Below are 25,629 nucleotides of genomic sequence, written 5' to 3' on the forward strand. Positions count from 1 at the left end.
CTTCTGAGTAGCTTGAACCTCTAGTTGTGCAGACTGTTGTTGGTCACTTTCCCCCAGTAGCTCTCCTGGATTCCAGTCAGGTCTCTCCATGCTCTGCATCAGCAGAGTATGGTGTCTTCAGCAACAGGGTCTTACTTTTTGCCTCAGGCGGGTAATCAAGTGCTTCAGTAGAAACTTGTGTTGTGTTGGGGCCCTCCTAGGTCTCTCATATCAACAGCTCTTTGTGGGTAGCAACAGTTTTCTGGTACTGAAGTTACAGGTCAGAGAGAAAAAAAAAAAAAAAATATATATATATATATATATATATATATATATATATATATATATGCTTAGGCTTCAATCCACACTCTCCAGAACTCTTCTTTTCACCTGTTGAGGGTTATATCTTTTATTCTATCTCCAAGGATAAGGCTTCTATGGGGCCAGTTTACAGTGAATTTTGTTTTGTGTTTGTATTCCCCTACACACCCCCAAACCCTTCCATCCCTATTTTCTGGGCCTTGAGTTGAGTATTTGTTATGTCTGCAACTCAAGCTGGTTCAAGTTAAGAACTGCAGGTAAGTGAGACCATGTGGTGTTTGTCTTTCTATGATTGTGTGAGTTTACTGAGTATGATTTTTTCCAAGTCTGTCCGCTTTTCCAGAAAATTTTATTGTATCACTTTTTCTTACTGTTGAGTAGAATTCCATTGTGCAAGTAGACCAAAACATTTTTATCTATGCATCCAATGATGGGTTCCTGGGTTGATTCCAGTTCTCAGCGATAATGAAATGAGAAGCTATAAACATAGTTGAGCAAATTGGCTCTGTAGTGAAGCATGGAGCATTTAGGATAATTGCCATGTAAGGGAATAACTTGGTCTGTTGGTAGCTCTTTGTTCATCTTTTTCAGGAATCTACATATTGATTTCCATAGTGGATGTACAAGTTTACATTCCCACCAACAGTGGACAAGGGCTCTTCTTTCCCCATATCCTCCCCAACATTTGTTGTCATTTTATTTTTTAATGTTTTCCATTCATACTGGAGTAAGGTGGAATCCCATAGTTGTTTTAATTTGCATTTCCCTAATGCTTAGGGGTGTTGAACATTTTTTTTAAGTATGTGTGTTAGCCAGTTCTTCTGAGAACTTGATATTCAGCTCCCTGCCCCATTTTTGGTGTGGGATGTTTGATTTTTTTTTTATATATATATATTTTTTAAGTTCTTTATAGTTTCTAAATATTAGGCTTCTATCAGTGGTATAGATGCCAAAGATTTTCTCCCATTCAATGGGCAATCTACTGGCTCTGCTTATGGTATCCTCATCTGTGCAAACTTTTTGGCTTCATGAAATCCCATTGGTTGAGCGATTATTTAATTTCCTGTGTTGCTGGGGATTTGTTCAGGAAGTCTTTCATCAATCCTATATAGTAGAGAGTTCCTCCGATGTTTCCTTCTAGTAGTTGAAGAGTTTCAGGTCTAACATTGAAGTCTTTAGTCCATTTGGACTTGCTTTTTGTGTATGGTAAGATGAATGAGTCTAGCTAGTTTCATTTTTCTAGATAGGTTACCCAATTTGTCCAGTACCATTTGTTAAAGATGCTATCTTTTCTCCAATCTCCCTTATTTGCATCTTTGTCAAAGATCGAGTAGCTGTAGTTATGTGATCTAAATCTGGGACTTCAGTTCTTTTCCATTGGTCTATGTTTATCTTTTTATGCCAGTACCATTCTGTTTTTGTTATGGTGGCTTTGTAATATAATTTTTAGATTGAGTATGGAGATACATCCAGAGGTGTTTCTTTTTCTGAGGATATTTTAGGATATTTGAGGCCTGCTGCCATCCCATATGAATTTTGAGATGATTTTTTTCTATCTCTGAAGAATGATGCTGGAATTTTTATTCATATTGCATCAAATCTGTATATTGCTTTTGGTAAAATTGCTATTTTTATTTAAAAAATCTACTTCTTCAGGAGCAAGGGAGGTCTTTCCATCCTGTCTAGTCCTCCTCAATTTCTTTCTTCAATTTTTTTCCCTCTTTTTTATGTTTTTATTTATTTTTATTTTTGTAATTTTTTTAGATTGAGCATGGTGATACATTCAGAGGTGTTTCTCTTTCTGCTGTAAAAACAGGAGTATAGACAAATGGAATAGAATTGAGGACCTGGAGTTTGGGTCAAGTAACTACTTGACCCAAAGCTACTTGCTTTTGACAGTTTATATTTTAAATTATTTTAAATAGAGTGAGAGAAAGAGAAAGACAGAGAGATAAAGAGAGAAAGAATTGGCGTGAGAAGGCCTCAAGGACTGCAATCAAATTCCCGTCTCTTGTGCTACATGGTGGGCATGTGTGACCGAGTGCTTGTCTCACCTTCGTTCACCTGGATTATGTGGGATCTGGAGAGTCATAATGGATCCTCCAGTTTGTTTTTTTTTTTTTTTTTTTTTTTTCAGGTCAGCACCTTAATCGCTAAGCCATCTCTCCAGGCCTCTTTTGTGAATTTTTGTTTATATTTTTATTACATAGGTCTTTTACATCCATTGTTTGTGTTGCTTCAAGGTATTTATTTATTTTGGTTGTTGCTGCTATTGAAATTGGGACAGCCTCACTGATTTCTTCCTATGTGTACTTTACCTTTGCATATGAGAAGGGTGCTGATTTTGTGTGTTTATTTTGTGTCCTGCCACATTTTTCAAGGAATTAATCACCTTTACAAATTTTGAGATGGAGACTTTCCAGTCACATATATTTTTGAACATGTCATCTGCAAATAGCACTACTTTGACTTCTTCCTTTCCAATTTGTATCCTTTTTTTTGTGAGTTACATAACTTTATTCCAACATCAAAAAATATAAGTATGTTTCAAAACATGTTATACATGATATATGCATATGTCTATCAATTAACATTAAATAAGTTCATAGAATAACTAAGATTCTGAAAAATAAAGAAGTACAAAAATGAAATTCTGAAAATTGTTAGACTTATTACACTTAACCTAAAGTTATTTAATTCATACATGCTGTCATAAAAAAAATCGACACATAGTCTCACTCATCTACAACACCTAACCTGAATCTACCCAAGATACCTTACATACCCAGCAAGCACGTCATGGACTAGACAATAGGATGGGTGGGGAGGGCGGGGTGGGCATCAAAGGGTGGAAAACAGTAATCTGGACCCAAACGGCAATGGTACCATAAAATTGTACTTCCTAAAAGACAGACCAAATGGCTGAACCTTCACTAGACCCTTACAGGAAACACCTGAACCACAAGACACTGGAGAGGGTAGGTCCAATTTGTATCCTTTTAATTTCTTTCTCTTGTTTTATTGCTTGGGCTAGGCCTTCTAGTACTATTTTGGTTTTAATTTGTGTTTATTTTTATTAATTTATTTGAAAGTGGCAGACAGAGAGAGAAAGAGGGGAGAGAGAGAGAAAGAGAGAGAAAGAATGGGTGTGCCAGGGCCTCCAGCCATTACTAATAAACTTCAGACACATGTGCCTTCTTGTCCATATGGGTAACATGGGTTCTGGGAAAACGAACCTTGAACCGGGGTCTTTAGGTTTCACAGGCAAGCACTTAACCACTAAGCCATCTCTCTAGCCCTTCCAGCACTATTTTGAATAGCAGTGTTGAAAGTGGGCATCCATGTCTTGTCTTATCAACTGGAACTCTTTGAGTCTTTCCCCATTGAGTATTATTTGGTCTTTAGGTACTTTATATAAAACCCTTATAGTGTTGAGATATAAACCCTCCATGCTTAATCTCTCCAGTATGTTGATCATGAAGTGGTGTTGTATTTTGTCAAAGATCTTAGTTCTTATGATTAAGTTTATTTATGTGGTGTATTACATTGACCAGTTTCTGTATGTTGAACCATCCCTGCAGTGCAGAGATGAACTCTACTTGCTCAAGGTGAATAATGCTTTTGATATATTGTTGAATTCAGTTTGGAAGCTTGTGCTCAGGATCTTTGAATTTAAATTCAACAGGGATATAGGCCTATGCTTTTCTTTTATTGTTGTATCTCTGTCTAATTTTGGTATCAGGGGGATGATGGCTTCACAAAAGGAGGTGAGGAGGATTCTTTGCTCTCCAAGTTTGCTTAATAGTTTGAGAAAAGTTGCTTTCAGTCCTTCAATGAAGGTTTGATAGAGTTCGGCAGAGATTGGTCCTGGAGTTTTCTCTTTGGGGAAGTTTTGGTTACTTTTTTTATCTACATGAATGTGATAGGTTAACTTGCTCTGAATTTCATTTGGTTGGTGGTATGTGGCTAGGAATTCACCCATTTCATCCAGATTATCCAATTTTGTGGAGTAAAGATTTTGGCTCTATGCCCAGATGACTCTTCCAATTCCATTGATGTCTGTTGTGACATCTCTTTTTTTCATTTTTGACTATGTTAAATATCCATGGGTTTGTCAATCTTGTTTAGTTTTTTCAAAGAACCAACTTTTTGTTTCATCATTTTTTTAAAAATTGTTTTCTTAGTTTCCAATTCATTAATTTCAACTCTCATCTTCATTATTCCTTTCTGTCTAGAGTCTTGGGTTTAGATTCTTCTTATTTTTCCAATGCCTTTAGGTGGATAGTTAGCTTATTAATTTAAAATCTCTGTCTTTATTATGAAGATATTTAGTGTTGTGAATTTTCTCCTTACAACTGCATTCTTTGTGTCCCATAAGTTTTGGTCAGATGTGTTTTCATTGTCATTCAGTTCTAGCAATCTTATAATTTCATTTTTTATTTTCTCCATAACCCATTCTTTTTAAAAAAAGAGTGCTGTGGATCTTCTGGTAAAAATGGCAGCGTAGGTACCATGCCAAAGCAGTCTAGGGGGGAAAAAAAGACCAAAAAAACTCAAGAAAATATACACTTTTACTAAAAAGTGAGGTGTATAGGAAATTGAAGCGGCAGTGGAGAAGTAGAAGAGATCCACAGCATCCAGAGCCCGCACAGGCGGGCAAAAGTGGATCCATCAGCTCGGTCAACCGCGGCGGCCGCAGCACTCCAGAAAGCCGCCAAGCTCAGCTTCAGCCACAGGAAAAGCCAGGTGCGAGAGCTTCCCCTCACACCTGCACTCTCCACAACTCAGGAAACCTGAAGGGAGAGCAGCAGTGAGCAATGCAGGAGCAGAATGCCAGGTAGAAGAACACATGGAGCAGCAGAGAACCAGAGCAGCTGCAACTCCCTCCCCTCCCCCACTACCTGAGCCCAGCTCCAGCAGTTCAGGGACCCAGCCAAACCAACTTGAGCCAACAGCGGGACCCAAGCTGGAGCAGAGTTTGGCAGCAACATCAGTGGCTCTGGCACCTGTAACAGCAGCCCCAGCAGTAGCAGGTCAAGTCGCAGCAGCAGCGGCAGACTCAGCAGCAGCAGACCCAGGAGCGGCAGCAGCGGCAGACCCAGCAGCAGCAACATCTGTGGGAGCAGCGGCAATGGACAAAGCAGCAGCAGCTTCAGCAGCAGTGGTGGCTCCAGCAGTGGCAGCTACAGCAGCAGCAGAGGCAGCAGCAGTGGGTCCAGCAGCAGCAGCTTCAGCAGCAGTGGCTACAGACCCAGCAGTGGCAGCTTGAGCAGCAGCAGTTCCAGCAGCAGGGGTGCTGATCTGCAGGGCCACACTTGCCAGACTCAGTTTGCCCCACAGGAAAAGCCAGTGCCCAGCTCCAGAAATCAGAACAGCAACCTGACGACCCAGGTAGCAACTTGACTGAGACCAAAATCATCCAAGGTAACTGGGATTGCACCAGGGAAGGGTCTCACTTGGTTGCAAGATGACTTGGATCCCTCAACAGACCAGAAATCTTAACCTCTTTGTTGATAGAGGATCTGGTCATTATAATAACTACTCTTGCATACATACTCGGGGCTATTTTTGATTGAATGTGTACAGTGTTTAGTTAAACTTTAGAATCTACCTGTATTTTATTCCACTCAGCCTGCTTGAATACTTCTATAGCAGGGAAACTCAACCCCTAAGAACATCTTTGTAGATACTCTGAGAGTCTTAAGAGCCACACCTAACACCTTAAGCTCTTACCCTGAAAATATATTACATCAAATTAATTGATACAGCTAAGAATACCCAGCTAGCTAGAAAATCCAAGCATTACCTTAATCCAAGATGCAAAAATATATACATTATAACACAAGAAACACTAAAAAGCAAGACGATATAAATCCACCTAAAAGTATTAATGCATCAGAAATGTCCTCCAATGAGAATGAGTTAGAGGAAATGCCTGAGAAAGAGTTCAAAAGAATGATTAAAAATATGTTCAAAGAGGTCAAAGAACAAATCAAAAGAAACAAAGAAGAAATCAAAGAGGAAATCAAAATAATCAAAGAAGACGGAGGACACCAATTAAATGCAATAAAGAAGGCACTACAAGACATAAATAAGGAAATAGAAATAATAAAAAAAACCAGTCAGAATTACTAGCAATGAAGAACACAGTTAACGAAATAAAAAACTCTGTAGAAAATCTCACCAGTAGGATGGATGAGGGAGAGGATAGAATATCTAAGCTAGAAGACCAGATGGCAGATCTAATATAGTCCAACAAAGAGAAAGACAAACTTATAGAAAAGTATGAGTGGGAATTTCAAGATATTTGGGACACTATGAAAAGATCCAATATAAGAATTCAGGGCATAGTAGAAGGAGAAGAACTCCACTCCAGAGGCATAGTAGGCGTCTTCAACAAAATCATAGAAGAAAATTTCCCACAAATTGGGAAAGAGGTGCCAATGCAGATACAGGAAGCCTTTAGAACCCCATCCAGAAAAAAAACCCAGAAAGAACCTCTCCTCGCCATATTATATTCAAACTTCCAAACACACACACCAAAGAAAAAATATTGAAAGCAGTTAGAGAGAAAAATCAAGTTACCTACAAAAGCAAGCCCATCAGGATTACAGCAGAGTATTGAACACAAACTTTTAAAGCCAGAAGGGCTTGGAGTGATATATTCCAAGTTCTTAAAGATAACAACTTTCAACCAAGGTTACTTTATCCTGCAAAGTTATCCATTAAAATAGACAGAGAAATGAGGACATTCAATGACAAAAGCAGGTTAAAGGAGTATTTGAAGACAAAACCAGCTCTACAGAAAATACTTGATAGAATCCTTCATGCTGAAGAAAAGGAAAAGCACACATATAAGGAACCTAGAAAAAACAAGCAATACTCAAGTACTAGTTAAGTGAACAGAGCACAGGTATAACCTGAACCACAAAAAAAAAAAAAAAAAAGCAAACATAAATGCACACCTTTCAATAATATCTCTTAATATCAACGGCCTCAATGCCCCAACGAAAGGACATAGGTTTGCAGACTGGGTTAAAAAGCAGGATCCTAAAATTTGTTGTCTCCAAGAAACTCACCTTCTAAAAGGATAGACATTACCTTAGGGCAAAAGGTTCAAAGACGGTGTTTCAAGCAAATGGGCCTTGAAAACATGCAGGGGTTGCTATCCTAATATCAGACAAGGTAGACTTTAGTCCAACATTAGTCAAGAAAGATAAGGAAGGTCACTTTATATTGATTAAGGGCACACTCCAACAGGAGGACATTACAATCCTAAACATATATGCACCTAACCTGGGAGCTCCCAAATTCGTCAAACAAACACTATTAAAAATAAGGTCATATAACAAACATGGAGATCTGAACAGTTATCAATAATCTCCCAACTAAAAAAAGCCCAGGCCCGGATATATTCACTGCATAATTTTACCAGACTTTTAAAGAAGAGCTAACACCATTGCTTCTTAAGCTTTTCCAAGAAATAGAAAAAGAAGGAATTCTACCAAACTCCTTCTATGAGGCCAGCATCACCCTGATACCAAACCAGGCAAAGATAGAACAAAAAAAGAAAATTACAGACCAATCTCCCTCATGAACATTGATGCAAAAATTCTCAACCAAATATTGGCAAACAGAAGACAAGAGTTTATCAAAAAGATCATTCACCCTGACCACGTAGGCTTTATCCCAGAGATGCAGGGGTGGCTCAACATACACAAATTAATAAATGTAATACATTACATAAACGGGTTGAAAGACAAAAATCACATGATCATCTCATTAGACGCAGAAAAGCATTTGACAAAATCCAACATCCCTTCATGATAAAAGTCCTACACAGACTGGGAATAGAAGGAACATATCTTAATATAATAGAGGTAGTTTATGACAAGCCTACAGCCAACATATTACTAAATGGGGAAAAACTGGAAGCTTTTCCACTAAAATCAGTAACAAGACAAGGTGTCCACTGTCCCCACTTTTATTTAATATAGTTTTGGAAGTCTTAGCCATAGCAATAAGGCAAGAGAAACACATAAAAGGGATACAAATTGGAAAGGAAGAGCTCAAGTTATCATTATTTGCAGATGACATGATTCTATAAATAATGGACCCTAAGACTCTACTAGAAAGCTGTTAGAGCTGATCAAAACCTACAGCAATGTAGCAGGATACAAAATAAATACACAGAAATCAGTAGCCTTCATATACGCTAACAACAAACACACAGAGGATGAAATCAGAGAATCACTCCCATTCACAATTGCATCAAAAAAAATAAAGTACCTTGGAATAAACCTAACCAAGGAAGTAAAGAATCTCTACAATGAGAACTTTAAAACACTCAAGCGAGAAATTGCAGAAGACACTAGAAAGTGGAGAAACATCCCTTGTTCCTGGATTGGAAGAATCAATATTGTGAAAATGGCAATCTTACCTAAAGCAATCTACACATTTAATGCAATCCCTATCAAAATTCCAAAGGCTTTCTTCATGGAAATAGAAAAAACAATCCAAAAATTCATTTGGAATCACAAAAAACCTCGAATATCTAAAATTATACTGAGCAACAAAAAAGAGGCTGGTGGTATCACCATACCTGATTTTAACCTATACTACAGAGCCATAGAAAAAAAAAACAGCATGGTACTGGCACAAAAACAGACATGTAGATCCGTGGAACATATAGAGGACCCAGATTTAAGCCCAAGTAGCTATAGCCACCTGATATTTGATAAAAATGCCAAAAATACTCATTGGAGAAGAGACAGCCTCTTCAGCAAATGGTGTTGGGAAAACTGGATATATATCTGCACAGGGTAAAAATAGATTCTTCTCTCTCACCATGCACAAGAATTAAGTCCAAATGGATTAAAGACCTTAACATCAGACCGGAAACTCTGAAACTGCTAGAGGAAAAAGTAGGGGAAACCCTTCAACATACTGGTCTTGGCAAAGACTTTCTGAATACAACCCCAATTGCTCAGGCAATAAAACCACAGATTAACCACTGGGACCTAATGAAATTACAAAGATTTTGCACCGCAAAGGACACTGTGAAAAAAGCAAAGAGGCAACCTACAGAATGGGAAAAAATCTTCGCCAGCTATATATCTGATAGAGGATTAATATCTAGGATATACAAAGAACTCAAAAAGTTAAATAATAATGAATCAAACAAGCCAATCAAAAAATGGGCTATGTAGGTAATAGAGCATTCTCAAAGGAAGAAATGCGAATGGCATATAAGCATCTAAAAAAATGTTCTACGTCACTAGTCATCAGGGAAATGCAGATTAAAACTACATTGAGATTCCATCTCACTCCTGTCAGATTGGCCACCATCATGAAAACAAATGATCATAAATGTTGGCGGGGATGTGGAAAAAAAGGAACCCTTCTGCACTGCTGGTTGGAATGCAATCTGGTCCAGCCATTGTGGAAAGCAGTGTGGACGTTTCTAAAACAGCTAGAGATTGATCTACCATATGACCCACCTATAGCACTCCTAGGCATATATCCAAAGGACTCATCTCATTTCCTTAGAAGTACATGCTCAACCATGTTTATTGCTGCTCAATTTATAATAGCTGGGAAATGGAACCAGCCTAGATGTCCCTCAACTGATGAGTGGATAATGAAGATGTGGCACATTTATACAATGGAGTTCTACTCAGCGGCAAAGAAAAATGAAGTTATAAAATTTGCAGAAAAATGGGTGGGCCTGGAAAGTATTATACTAAGTGAAGTAACCCAGGTCCAGAAAGCCAAGCGCCACATGTTCTCTCTCATATGTGCAGCCTAGCTACAGTTGACTGGGCTTCTGTGTGAGAATGAAAATACTTAGTAGCAGAGGCTAGTAAGTTAAAAAGGAGACATAAAGGGTAGAGAAATGAAGGGAGGAGGATCCTTAATAGGTTGATATTGTATATATGTAATTACAATGATTGTAATGGGGAGGTAATATGATGGAGAATGGAATTTCAAATGGGAAAGTGTGGGGGTAGGGAGGGAGGGAGTTACCATGGGATATATTTTATAATCATGGAAAATGTTAATAAAAAAATTAAAAAAAAATAAGGTCACAGATAATACCAAACCCAGTGGTGGTGGGTGACTTTCACACCCCACTCTCATCAATTGACAGGTCATCCCAGGAAAAAATAAACAGAGAAGCAACTAGGCTAAATGAGGTCATTGAAGGAATGGACTTAGCAGATATAAACAGGACATTTCATCCAAAGGCTGCAGAATATACATTCTCTTCAGCAGCACAAGGAACATACTCTGAAATAGACCATATATTAGGACACAAAGCAAATCTTAACAAATTCAGGAAAATTGAAATAATTCCTTTCATTCTATCCGACCACAATGGAATTAAACTGCAAATCAGTAGCAAGGAAGGTTATCGAGCATACACAAAATCATGGAAACTAAACAATACACTACTAAATGATGAATGGGTCAATGAAGAAAACAAGAAGGAAATCAAAAAATTTATAGGGTCAAATGATAATGAGAATACAACATACCAATATCTCTGGGACACAATAAAGGAAGTTCTAAGAGGTAAATTTATATCCTTACATGCCTTTATTAAGAAATTAGAAAGGTCGCAAGAAAACGACCTAATGCTTCACCATAAAGCCTTGGAAAAAGAACAAGGCAAACCAAAAATCAATAGATGGGAAGAAATAATAAAGATTAGGGCAGAAATTAATGAAATAGAACCAAAAAGAACAATCCAAAGAATTAATGAAAAAAGGATTGGTTCTTTGAAAGGATAAACAAGATTGATAAACCCTTAGCAAATCTGACCAAAAGAAAGAGAGAAGAGACACAAATTAATAAAATCAGAGATGAACAAGGTAACATCACAACAGATTCCAGAGAAATTCAAAAAATCATAGGGACATACTATAAAAGCATATACTCCACAAAGTATGAAAATCTGAAAGAAATGGATGATTTCCATGATCTATATGACCTACCTAAAATAAATGAAAATGAGATTAATCACTTAAATAGACCTATAACAAACATGGAGATCTTAACACTTATCAATAATCTCCCAAGTAAAAAAAGCCCAGGCCCGATGGATTCACTGCTGAATTTTACCAAACTTCTAAGGAAGAGCTAACACCATTGCTTCTTAAGCTTTTCCAAGATATAGAAAAAGAAGGAATTCTACCAAACTCCTTCTATGAGGCCAGCATCACCCTGATACCAAACCAGGCAAAGATAGAACAAAAAAAGAAAATTACAGACTAATCTCCCTCATGAACATAGATGCAAAAATTCTCAACAAAATATTGGCAAACAGAATACAAGAGTATATCAAAAAGATCATTCACCCTGACCAAGTAGGCTTTATCCCAGAGATGCAAGGATGTTTCAACATACGCAAATCTATAAATGTAATACATTACATAAACGGGTTGAAGGACAAAAATCACATGATCATCTCATTAGATGCAGAGAAAGTATTTGACAAAATCCAACATCCCTTCATGATAAAAGTCCTACAGAGACTGGGAATAGAAGGAACATATCTCAATATAATAAAGGTTATTTATGACAAGCCTACAGCCAACATATTACTAAATGGGGAAAAACTGGATGCTTTCCCACTAAAATCAGGAATAAGACAAGGGTGTCCACTATCCCCACTTTTATTTAATATGGTTTTGGAAGTCTTAGCCATAGCAATAAGGCAAGAGACACATATAAAAGGGATACAAATTGGAAAGTAAGAGATCAAGTTATCATTATTTTCCAGATGACATGATTCTATACATAAAGTACCGTAAGACTCTACTAGCAAACTGTTAGAGCTGATCAAACCCTACAGCAATGTAGCAGGATACAAAATAAACACACAGAAATCAGTAGCCTTCATATATGCTAAAAAAAAACACACAGAGGATGAAATCAGAGAATCACTTCCATTCACAGTTGCATCAAAAAAAAAAAAGTACCTTGGAATAAACATAACCAAGGAAGTAAAGAATCTCTACAATGAGAACTTTAAAACACTCAAGCGAGAAATTGCAGAAGACACGAGAAAGTGGAGAAACATCCCTTGTTCCTGGATTGGAAGAATCAGTATTGTGAAAATGGCAATCTTACCTAAAGCAATCTACACATTTAATGCAATCCCTATCAAAATTCCAAAGGCTTCCTTCATGGAAATAGAAAAAACAATCCAAAAATTCATGTGGAATCACAAAAAAACCTTGAATATCTAAAATAATACTGAGCAACAAAAAAGAGGCTGGTGGTATCACCATACCTGATTTTAACCTATACTACAGAACCATAGTAACAAAAACAGCATGGTACTGGCACAAAAACAGATATGTAGATCAGTGGAACAGAATAGAGGACCCAGATGTAAGCCCAAGTAGCTATAGCCACCTGATATTCGATAAAAATGCCAAAAACACTCATTGGAGAAGAGACAGCCTCTTCAGCAAATGGTGTTTTGAAAACTGGATATATATCTGCAGAAGAATGAAAATAGATTCTTCTCTCTCGCCATGCACAAGAATTAAGTCCAAATGGATTAAACACTTTAACATCAGACCTGAAACTCTGAAATTGCTAGAGGAAAAAGAAGGGGAAACCCTTCAACATATTGGTCTTGGCAAAGACTTTCTGAATACAACCAAAATTGCTCAGGCAATAAAACCACAGATTAATCACTGGGACCTCATGAAATTACAAAGATTTTGCACTGCAAAGGACACAGTGAAAAAAGCAAAGAGGCAACCTACAGAATGGGAAAAAATCTTCGCCAGCTATATATCTGGTAGAGGATTAATATCTAGGAAATACAAAGAACTCAAAAAGTTAAATAATAAGGAATCAAACAAGCCAATCAAAAAATGGGCTATGGAGCTAAATAGAGCATTCTCAAAGGAAGAAATGCGAATGGCATATAAGCATCTAAAAATATGTTCTACGTCACTAGTCATCAGGGAAATGCAGATTAAAACTACATTGAGATTCCATCTCACTCCTGTCAGATTGGCCACCATCATGAAAACAAATGATCATAAATGTTGGCGGGGATGTGGAAAAAAAGGAACCCTTCTGCACTGCTGGTGGGAATGCAATCTGGTCCAGCCATTGTGGAAAACAGTGTGGAGGTTCCTAAAACAGCTAGAGATTGATCTACCATATGACCCAGCTATAGCACTCCTAGGCATATATCCAAAGGACTCATCTCATTTCCTTAGAAGTACATGCTCAACTATGTTTATTGCTGCTCAATTTATAATAGCTGGGAAATGGAACCAGCCTAGATGTCCCTCAACTGATGAGTGGATAATGAAGATGTGGCACATTTATACAATGGAGTTCTACTTAGCGGAGAAGAAAAATGAAGTTATGAAATTTGCAGAAAAATGGATGGACCTGGAAAGTATTATACTAAGTGAGGTAACCCAGGTCCAGAGAGCCAAGCGCCACATCTTCTCTCTCATATGTGGATCCTAGCTACAGATGATTGGGCTTCTGCATGAGAATGAAAGTATTTAGTAGCAGAGGCCAGTAATTTAAAAAGGAGACATAAAGGGTAGAGAAAGGAAGGGAGGACGATACTTAATAGGTTGACATTGTATATATGCAATTACAATGGTTGTAATGGGGAGATAATATGATGGAGAATGGAATTTCAAATCGGAAATTGTGGGGGTGGGGAGGGAGGGAATTACCATGGGATATATTTTATAAAATTGGAAAATGTTAATAAAAATTTTTAAAAAAGTTAAATAATAAGGAATAAAACAAGCCAATCAAAAAATGGGCTATGGAGCAAAATAGAGCATTCTCAAAGGAAGAAATGCGAATGGCATATAAGCATCTAAAAAAATGTTCTACGTCAGTAGTCATCAGGGAAATGCAGATTAAAACTACATTGAGATTCCATCTCACTCCTGTCAGATTGGCCACCATCATGAAAACAAATGATCATAAATGTTGCCCGGGATGTGGAAAAAAAGGAACCCTTCTACACTGCTGGTGGGAATGCAATCTGGTCCAGCCATTGTGGAAAACAGTGTGGAGGTTCCTAAAACAGTTAAAGATTGACCTACCATATGACCCAGCTGTAGCACTCCTAGGCATATATCCAAAGGACTAATCTCATTTCCTTAGAAGTACATGCTCAACTATGTTTATTGCTGCTCAATTTATAATAGCTGGGAAATGGAACCAACCTAGATGCCCCTCAACTGATGAGTGGATAATGAAGATGTGGCACATTTATACAACGGAGTTCTACTCAGCGGTAAAGAAAAATGAAGTTATGAAATTTGCAGAAAAATGGATGGACCTGGAAAGTATTATACTAATTGAGGTAACCCAGGCCCAGAAAGCCAAGCACCACAGCTTCTCCCTCATATGTGGATCCTAGCTACAGATGATTGGGCTTCTGTGTGAGAGTGAAAATACTTGGTAGCAGAGGCCAGTAAGTTGAAAAGGAGACATAAAGGGAAGAGAAAGGAAGTGAGGAGGATACTTAATAGGTTGATATTGTATATATGTAATTACAATGATTGTAATGGGGAGGTAATATGATGGAGAATGGAATTTCAAATGGGAAAGTGTGGGGGTGGGGAGGGAGGGAATTACCATGGGATATATTTTGTAATCATGGAAAATGTTAATAAAAATTTAAAAAAAAAAAAAGAGTGCTGTTCAGTCTCCTGGAGTTGGTGGAGTTCCTGATGTATTATCTTTTTGTTAATTTATAACTTTTAATCATTGTGACTTTACATGATGCAGGAAGTTACTTCAATTTTTCTGAATTAATGGAGGTCTCTTTTATGGCGTAATATATTGTCTATTTTGGAAAAGGTTTCATGGGTTTCTGAAAAGGATGTATATTCTGTTTATTTGGGGTGGAATGTTCTGTAGATATCCACTAGGTATAGTTGATCTATGGTGTTGGTGAGCTCCTGTTTCCCTGTTGAATTTCTGCTTGGATGATGAGCCAATTGATGATAGTTGTGTGTTGAAGTCTCCAACTTAGATTCTATTTGTGTTTGTTTATGTTTTTTGTTGAAAAGATTTTTTTTTTTTAATGAAGTGTGGTGTGCCTGTGTTTGCTGCATATAGATTTGTGATTGTGGTGCCCTCATGTTGGATAGTTCTCTTGATGGGTAAGAAGTGGCCTTCTTTGTCCTTTTTAATTAAGGTTTTGGTTTGAAATGTACTTTATCAGGTATTAACATAGCAACATCTGCTTGCTTCTTACTTCCATTTGCTTGGAATAGTATATTCCATTCTTTCATCCTGAGGAGGTGTTTGTCTTTAGGGGTGAGGTGAATGTTTTGAAGACAGCCGATAGAATGGTCCATTTTTAATTTCATCCATCCTTTTTCTTGTGTCTTTTGAATGGTGTGTTACAACAGTTAATGTGTAAGTTTATATGTATGAAGTTTGATTTAATCTCTGCCATGATGGGGTGTTTTATGAGTTTGGTGCTTTCCTATGTTCTGCACCTTTTTGATCATGGACTAATTTTGTTTATTGTGATCTTCTTGAAGGCTCTTGAGATTATCTTCTTTGTGGAGTTTTCCCTGATATATTCTCTGTACATTTGGCTTTGTGTTCATATAGTCATTGAGATGGTTTTTTTATGTAAAATTTTCCTTTTACCATCTATTATGAGGAAACTTTCACTGGGTACAGTAGCTTGGGTTGCATGCCACGGTATTTTAGACTTTGAACTTCCCTTCTAGGCCCTTCTGGCCACCTGGGTTTTCACTGAGAATTCTAATGTAATTCTGATAGAATTACCTTTGTATATAGTAAGGTTTTTTTCTTGTTGCTTTTAGCACACTGTTTTCATTGTTGAGTTTTTACTATGATGTGCCTTGGAGAGTTTTTTCTTTGGTCCTTTCTGTTTGTTGTTTCATAAGCTTTTTGTATCTGGATGAGTCTCTCTTTTGAGAGATTGGGAGAATTTTCTTCAATAAATTTATTGAATATTTTCTCTATGCTTTTGGCCTGGATTTCCTCTCCTTCTGGTATACACATGATCTGGATGCTTGGTTGTTTTAGGGTATTCCAGAGTTTCCTCATATTCTGTTTGCATGACGTTATGGCCTTAACAAAGTTTTCAGCCTCCTGATCAATTTCTTCTGTCTTGTTATCCAGCTCAAAGTTCTGTCATCCACATGAACAACTCTGTTAGTGAGGATGTCTAGAGAGGTTTTTGCAAGCTCTGTTTGTTTTTTGTTTTTCATTGTATTATTTTGCATCATGTCCATCTCCTTTCTAGGTGCAATTTCAGTTTGAGATCTGATTTTCTTGATGATTCCTGGAATTCATTGTTGCATTTGATCAAGACATTATTAAGCTCAATCAGCTGATTATTAAGATCTTCCATTTGTTGACTCAACTTCAATTAATTTGAATCTCTTTTGAGGTTTCTAATGTTTTCTTCAATTAAATTAAGCCTACTGTAAAAAGCTGAGTGTTATAAGAGACAATTCTCTCCATTTCATTTATGCAATTTTTGTTTTTTTGATGGCTTGCTTCCAGTTCAGATATTCTTTTGATCAGGGTCACATTGGTTGTTGTGTTTTCATTTTAGGATTCAATGTCTTTCTACTTCTCTATGATTTTATTGGTGGCTTTCACTGTAGGACTAGGCATGCTTGGTGGAGATCTCCCAGTTTTCTGACTTTTGTTGTTTTACTTTTGCATTATGGTCTACCCATCTTGTGGAAACATCTTATTATATTGAGGTGGAAGCAAGTATTTTTCCTTGTATAATCTTCAGTGGATGTTCTGTTTTAAATGTGAACTGAATTGGTGTATGGTGGGGTTATAACTACACATGTGCATACAGTGGCCATTGCAACTATATCAACGGTACCTGAGGAACTGGGAATTGGGGAACTGTGACTTCTTGCCTACTCACCCCACTTGCACATACACTTTAGAACATAGGTATCAGGGGTTGGTGAACTAGTATCCAGAAAGCTTGAGAGCCAAGGGCAATATCACAGCTCCTACAGTGGCCCATGCACCCACTGGCTTGTGTCCCTAAGTATTTCAGCTATTTTTTCCCCACAGAAACTAGGAGAAAGCACTCTAAATGATTACATTACACAGAGGTAGTTTCTAGAACCTTGAGGAAGGTTAGCCCTGGTTTGTAAAATCTGCAGGAATTTTTAAAATACATTTACATCTTAAAGAACAGGGAAAAGATTTATGATTTTATTATTCTTACAAAAATGATTGTTCAGAGAACAAAGGTTAATGGCCTCTACTCAGGAAGAAGCCTGTCTAAAACTGAGTCAAGCTGAGGGAAAGTTGAGACCTTTATGGTTACTCGCAAAGATTACTATATTCAAAGAGAAGATCTTTCTGCGAGCAGAAGTTATAGCATATAATTTCTAGAAAATTTATTTTATTTTATCATTTAGTAAATGCTATTGTAGTAAACTCTTCAATATAGTATTTATAAAAGAGATAAACTGTCACATAACCACATTTTTTTTAGTTATCATGGTTATACATGTATGCTTTGCAATTGTGCTAATTACTTCTCCAATTAAAGCTACATTTTAAGCATCATGTTGCATAACACTTCTAAATTCTTCTGAATTTCAGTATATGAGTTTATTGTCTTTGATATAATTTAAACAAGTCCCTACTGTTAATGGCATCTGCTTGTAGACTCTGCTTGCTTCCCTGTTCCTGTGATCTCCATGGAAAGAATTCAGAGGAGAGCCCAGAGTACAGTGAGGTACACAGACAGACAGGCAGAGCTCTCTGCAGAGCAGAGGAGAGATTCTCTCAAGACAGAAAATGGATCGTGGCTACAGGAACCATTGCCTCAAGTTACACTTTAGGAACATGTATTGCTCAAGTGTCTAGAAAAAGAAACTTCTCATGAGTAGCATTATACTACTCAGGTGATTAACAGGACCATTTAGATTGACTCTTAAAGGAGGAAGTAATTGATGTATCCTTATCCTTTTGTATTTTTGTTTGTTTGTTTGTTTATTAATACAAGTATTTCATTTTGCTTAACCATCCCTCTCCCCTCCTGTGCCTTGTCCCTCTGCCCCTATCCTGTTCTTACCCACCTATCTACAGATCTTTGGCCACCTTCTATCCTCAAGTGCCCCATGTCCCCTAATATGTGTATACTCTTCCTACCACCATGATCCACACATATAAAGGTTACAATCCAGGATCCACATGTGAGAGAATATAGGCAGTGCTTGTCTTTTTGTACAAGGGATACATCACTTAATATATTTTCCACATTATCACACTGGGCATTTATTTGGGTGTTGGGTAATCTGAGCCATCATCTCTGTCACAGATTATATATATGATGGAGAGGCATATAGAGTGAGAAAGAGAGAATGGGAGTGTAAGGGCCTTCAGCCACTACAAATGAACTCCAGTTGCATGTGCCACTTCGCATATGGCTAACATGGGTCCTGGAGAATTGAAACTGGGTCCTTTGGCTTTGCAGACAAGCACCTTAACCATTAAGTTATCACATTATTTTTCTTCCCAGAATTATTAGAGTATTGGCATTTTTAACCTTAGGCTTTGGGATCACTCTATGACTTTTATGTGGGAGGAAACATTAAGATATTACTATAAAAAGATCATAGTGATAATTAGATGGCAATAGCAAAACCAATAAATGGGAAAGCCCAAATGCTGGTACTATTAAAGAGGAATAAAAAGTTCAGGAAAGAAAGCTGTGGGAAGGATATTTCAGGATTTCAGGGTGCAGCAATCAGGTAGTGAGGCTTCCCACAGCAACAGTTCAAAGCAGGCTCAGTTGTCACATAAAGTAGTTTTGAATAAAACATCCCTCAAATGTATTAATATGTGCTGAATTCCCCTTGGGAAAAGAGGAACCAAAACAATTTAAAGAGAGGCCACTTCCTTCTTGTTAATAATTAAATCCCTCCTGACTCCAGTATGTTCATTGTCCATCTAAAAGCTTTCCTTGTATAACTAGGAGTGCTAAATCAAAGAAGCATTTGTACTACTTCACTTGACCTTGGCTTTTATGTCTCTTTCCAAGAATTCTTCCTTAGAGGTTTTTTTTTTTTTTTTTAGTTATGTACACAGTGTGTATACATGTTGGTACCATCATTGGCTTCCTTCCTGTCCTCCCTCCTCCCTTTGCAGGGACCCTCCTCCTTAGAGAAAGTGGGTCATACATTGTGGGTTTAGCAATCACTTATGCATAAGAAGCAATGTCTCTGTGCCTAATATCCCAACACTCCCTCTTCTGCAAATTTCCCTGAGCGATGATAGGTTTGTTTTAGGTCCCCAGTTAGCTCATCTAGTGCCAGATGGTGCTATATGAGCAACTGCGGAAAAATGACCAGCATCTTCCTTAGAATTCTGTGGGTCTTGGAGCCTGTATTAAATATTTTTCTTGGAGAAAGCAATGCTTTTTTTTTTCTTCCAGTTTATATGAGGCCTTTGGGATGACAGGTTATCCTAGAATTAGACAAACTTTGCAGACAGTCAAGGTATACCCATAATTTGAAAATGAAAACACAGTTACTTACCATATAGGTATGGTTATGCTGAATAGAACTAATTCAATTCAACTGTTTTTAAAACCAAAGATAAAAAGTAAATGAAATATTAACTAAACAAAAGAAAATTGAGAAATATTTTTGTGTGCAGACTTTAAATTTGATTATTTTTAGTGCCAGAGATTGAAACCAGTTCCCTAAATTTTGGAGGTTTGATTTGAAGTCCAAAGTAGATAATTAAAACTGTTCCTACCAATATAAAATTATCCTGTAATGTCAAAATAAAATTGCATTTCCAAAATTGTGTTGATATCTTGTTGATGTGACTGAATTAAATTCAATAGTACTGATTAAAGCAATCAAAGTCCAGATGAGGTGGAAATACATGAATAAGTAGGTCAACTATACATCATTAGGGATATGTAAGTGACATCTAATTAACAGACATTTTATAACTTTTGTAGAACAGATATACTGTTGAGAAATAGAAGAGATAACTCAATATTCATGAAAAAATATTTGTGGGCAGCTGAATGAATCGAAGTGAAAGATCATTTAAGAGAAATACCACTTTTCAAAGTTGTATGCTGAAGTGGGTTGTGGGATGTGGGTGGAGGTTATGGGAACTCACCCTCACTCTAGTACTGATGGGTGACAGAAGGACAAAAGGACTATGTCTTCTAATCATTTGTGCATGAGTAAATAGAGAAGTAAAATGAAGCCGATGCACTCGACCTGCTTGCAACATGTGTATTCAAGATAGTCATTCTCTCATCTAGTAATTAATACTTTAGACTCTTCCAAGTTTTAATGTAACCTCATTATCTAAGAAACATGGAATTCCAAAAATGTCTTGGGTCTTTTCTCCCTTATCTTTGATCTGTGTCTGACCTATACCTTGGGCTTATAACCCTTCCTAAGACTTTCCTTCATCATGCAATTGTGCAGAGTCCTATTATAGCATTTCAAATTCCCAACAACTCTGTCACCACTGTTAAACAACATATATAGTATATTATATCTACTATACTGAACACTTCCCAAATATAAACACATATGACTATAAAAACAAGTTACAAGGGCTGGAGAGATGGCTTAGCAGTTAAGCGCTTGCCTGTGAAGCCTAGGGACCCCGGTTCGAGGCTCGGTTCCCCAGGACCCATGTTAGCCAGATGCACAAGGGGGCGCACGCGTCTGGAGTTCGTTTGCAGAGGCTGGAAGCCCTGGCGCTCCCATTCTCTCTCTCCCCCTCTACCTGTCTTTCTCTCTTTGTCTGTCGCTCTCAAATAAATAAATTTAAAAACAAAACAAAAAAAAAAAAAAAAAAAACAAGTTACAAGGGAGGCAGGCACCAATCCAATCAACACTTCAATAATCTGTAAAAGACTAAGAATTTACTCATGGTTATTAAGCAGGGTTCATTCTCCTGTGTTCACTGCTTTCAAAAATTAAGCTCCTCACTCACAAAATCCAGTAAATACTCCTGAGCCCCAAATTTACTCATGTATCTTACTTTATCATGAAGCTTCTTACTAACCAAAATGGTATACAGAGAATAGAAGTCTTAAATTCATTATATCTCTCCCCTACACTCTGAAATACTAATCTAGAGCAGAGTTTTGAGCTCAAATTCAAGAGGTTCAAATGATTTAAAAATCTTCAGATATGAAGAACCTAGCTAAGACATCCAATACTACAGCATTACCTAGATAATCCCGTTTTGCCTAGGATAAGAAGGTAGATGGAGACAGGAGAGTCTCCCTGTCTCTCTAATATGGCACTCAGTGCAGAGAACAACAAGAGACAATGTCTTTAAACAAAGTGGGAGGTAAAGAACATATCTGAAGTTGTCCTCTGACCTCCACATGCAGACTGTGAAACATACACCCATTCTCACACAGATGATCTTGCACACATATCACACATACACCCACCTAAGAAAGAAAGAGAAGAAGGGAAGGAAGGAAGGAAGGAAGGAAGGAAGGAAGGAAGGAAGGAAGGAAGGAAGGAAGGAAGGAAGGAAGGAAAGAAGGAAGGAAGGAGGGAAGGAAGGGAGAACATAATTCATTGTGGTGTCTGACACAAGCATGTGGAGCTTAGTATGTCGGTTGTAGATATCTAACCATCTTTGCTATAGTAGTATCTGTGCTCAGATTTAGAGAACACTTTGCTTCTACTTCAGACAATAGTTTTGTGACAGATGTTCTGTGTTTGACTGAAGGAGCATAGATGAAAATAGCAGACTTTCCATGCTTGTGAGACCCTAGTTGAAAACGAGCTGTTGTCTCCTTTGCAGACAATTGCTCTCAAACTCATAGAAGCTTGAAATAATGTGAAGCTTGCACTGTAGTAGAATGAGGCTGTCTAGTCCTTGGGACTGACAAGGCTCTGACCCCTGAGACACAAGAAGCTTACTTTTCCTTTTTCTTATAACTCTACTGTTATAATCATTGATTGTATGAGCACAGAGAAAATCTGCTGCGGTGATTTGCTCCATTTTCTATGTCAATTTCTTTTTACTATTTATGTAATGAATACATTTATTTATTGATGCATTTCAAATACCAAAATGATACCACTAAATCACTAATAATCTTAATAATTTAATTAGCCCATGTTAAAATTAGGGTTGTACCCTTTCCCACATTCATATATGTACACACCAACACACAAACATTCAAAAAATTATTTAATTATTGGAGAGAGAAAGAGAAAGAGAGAGAATGGGCATGCTAGGGCTGCTAGACACTGCAAATGAACTCTAGATGCATGCACCACTGTATTTGGCTTTATGTGGGTACTGGGAAATCAAACCTGGATCCTTAGGCTTTGCTGGCATTGACATTAACTGCTAAGACATCTCTCCAGCCCACACTATTTTACCTATAAACATATGCCAAACATGGCTTTGTATCTTTCTTTTCCAGTAAGTACTAGCTAATAAAAATGTTTATGTTTCAAAATTGGTTTTATTTTCTTACTTGTGTAAAAAACATCTCTTTGAAAATGAGCGAGAAAACGATAGATATTCTCTATCACAATGGTGCAACTTTGCCATTGTATCATAAAAGCAGGCCCCAGTTTGTCAGAACCGGCCCATGGGCTTTACTTGCCCAACTTGACCTGCTCTGGTAGTTTACTACCTGCATGAGCTCTCATATAATGCTGATGACAGGGTTTACTTAAGCCTTTTGCTCTCAGGTGACATTATGTGTGTTGTTAGGATTTTGGTATTTAAAAAATAACAAAATTCCAAGGGTTAACATTCTAGGCCCTTAACTCAGTGCAGTGTTAAAATCACAACTATCTATCTTACGCACTTACTGCATTCAATGCAGGGGACTAGCATCACTGGAGCCAAAATTCTTCTTCTTACTTTTTGCCAAGTCTTTCAGCTTGCCTGGAATTTCAGACCTCCTCATTCCTAACAAGATGTCCTCTGTGGGCTTATATGACTTGCACTGTTTCTCTAGAGTAGGTTCCATTTTATCAGAAATTAATTTCTAGGCATGTTTTTGTTATGGCTATATCTGTAAATTTGTTTGCAGAACTTCTGCCCATTTTGAAATTTGGGGATAGTTCATTTACGTAACTTAGAAGGTGAGTGTATTTTCCCCCCAAATGGTGTTGGTGGGAGAGAGGTCTGTTGGTTAGGACCCTCACATCTGGAGGTCTCAAATCTTGGGTTCTTATCCATGTTAACAAAAATTACAAGGCACAGACTCTTGGAAAAGGAAGTTATGAATTTTATTTTAGGGAGAATTAAAAGCAAAAGTAAATCCAGAAAATCCAAGCCAAAAGAAAGTCACCCTCTTGCTGGCAAAGACCAGGGAGACCAAGGATATGCTCTGCTCATAGGGAAGGAGAGAACAGGCTAAGGGGAACAAATAGATAAGGGGTTAAGAGGGCAGAGGAGAGAGAGAGTCACATAAGTGTTTTAGCTCCTTTTATATGAACCATTTATTTATATATTTAGAAGACCAGAGTGTTGGATTAGCAGATAAGGCACTTGTCTGCAAAGCCAAAGGAGAAAAAGATGATCACGTCAAAATAAAAAGAGAGACTAATGGAGAGAGGGAAGGGATATGACGGAGAGTGGACTTGTGAAGAGGAAAGTGGGGGAGAGGAGGAAATTATCATGGTTTATTGTCTGTAAGTATAGAAGTTGTCAATAATAGGGCTGGAGAGATGGCTTAGCGGTTAAGCGCTTGCCTGTGAAGCCTAAGGACCCCGGTTCGAGGCTCGGTTCCTCAGGTCCCACGTTAGCCAGATGCACAAGGGGGAGCACGTGTCTGGAGTTTGTTTGCAGAGGCTGGAAGCCCTGGCTTGCCCATTCTCTCTCTCTCCCTACCTGTCTTTCTCTCTGTGTCTGTCTCTCTCAAATAAATAAATAAAAAATTAAAAAAAGAAGTTGTCAATAATAAAATTATACACTAAAAAAGAAAAAAAAATATGCTGGGCGTGGTGGTGCATGACTTTAATCCCAGCACCTGGGAGGCAGAGGTAGGAGGATTGCCATGAGTTCAAGGCCACCCTGAGACTACATAGTGAATTCCGGGTCAGCCTGAGCTCATGTGATACCCTACCTCAGAAAACCAAAAGAAAGAAAAAAGAAATTAGATAGATAACTAGATAGATAGATAGATAGATAGATAGATAGATAGATAGATAGATAGATAGGATATTAGTCTGAAATTTTCTTTGAAATATGAATTACTCATTACCTTTGCTTCTTTGCTGTACTTCTGATCATTCTTTTAACCACCTCTTCCACAGTGAACTTAAGAATTGGAGGATGTGATAGGGATTTTTTCAGTGCTGGACACTCCTCCATCACATCTTCTCAGCACTATGTTGCCTTTTAGGTCATCACAGTGGTCGCCACCATACTAAAAGAGAAAGCTTTCTAACCAAAAGTGAGAGGAGCATTAATATATGAATATGAACATTAAGTATAGAACTTACTGGGCAATTAGGTGAGGATAATATATTTATTTAACCAGACAAGAGGAGGCTTTATACCCCTAAGGCACATGACCTCCCCTGCCATAGGCTTTTGATTAGGTTTTCAGAACCAGGCATGTATTCACACCCATAGAGCAGGCTTCCAATCCAATTAGAGAGCAATTGGTTAACCCAGAGCAGACTTGCCAGTATCGCACCCACTCAGTCATTTGGCTTGGCTGGCCAAACTTGAGGCTTCCAGTGTCCATTGTATTCACTACTGATGACTTCTGCCTCCCATAGGGCTGCATGAAGTACAGGTTTTTCCAGCTTTCAGTCAGCTGCTCCACAGGGAAGAGGTGTTAAGCTCAGCCCTAGCTTGATTTCTCAGTGACTTTGCCAGCCTATGCATGTAAAGTCTTCAGCAATAGGGTCTTACTGTCTGTTTCTCATGGGAAGCCAAGGGCCTTTGCAATAGACAACAATGTTTTGGAGGCAATAGGGACCTCCCTGGCCAACAACTCACTGGAAGATATCCCATCCCTGGCACTGAAAATTGCATTGTAACAATGTATGGCTTCTGGATGTGCCATTATCCAAAATAGTAGGTGTCCATATTTTTTATTCAGCATATCTTGAATTTTCATTGACATCCCCCCCACCCCGTTACTGAGTTCTTTTACTCAATCTCTTCCCCTAGCCTCGCTAAGGCAATTCCATGCCCTGTAATCTGTTCTTCTACTTACATATATACAATATCATCCCCTAAAGGCCTTCCTTCTCTTCCTTCCCTTATAGCCTTCTTCTTGCTTAGTGGCCTCTACTACCAATTTTTGTT

The 25,629-nt window shown here is 37.8% G+C and overlaps 1 protein-coding gene across 2 annotated transcripts in view; it reads left to right on the plus strand.

The window, feature by feature from the left end:
* Lrrtm4 (leucine rich repeat transmembrane neuronal 4) overlaps positions 1 to 25,629 on the plus strand; it is a 903,813-nt gene that overhangs the window by 258,900 nt on the left and 619,284 nt on the right. The window lies entirely within an intron of this gene.

Source organism: Jaculus jaculus, chromosome 6 (assembly GCF_020740685.1).
Source record: "Jaculus jaculus isolate mJacJac1 chromosome 6, mJacJac1.mat.Y.cur, whole genome shotgun sequence".
NCBI classification, from domain to species: domain Eukaryota; kingdom Metazoa; phylum Chordata; class Mammalia; order Rodentia; family Dipodidae; genus Jaculus; species Jaculus jaculus.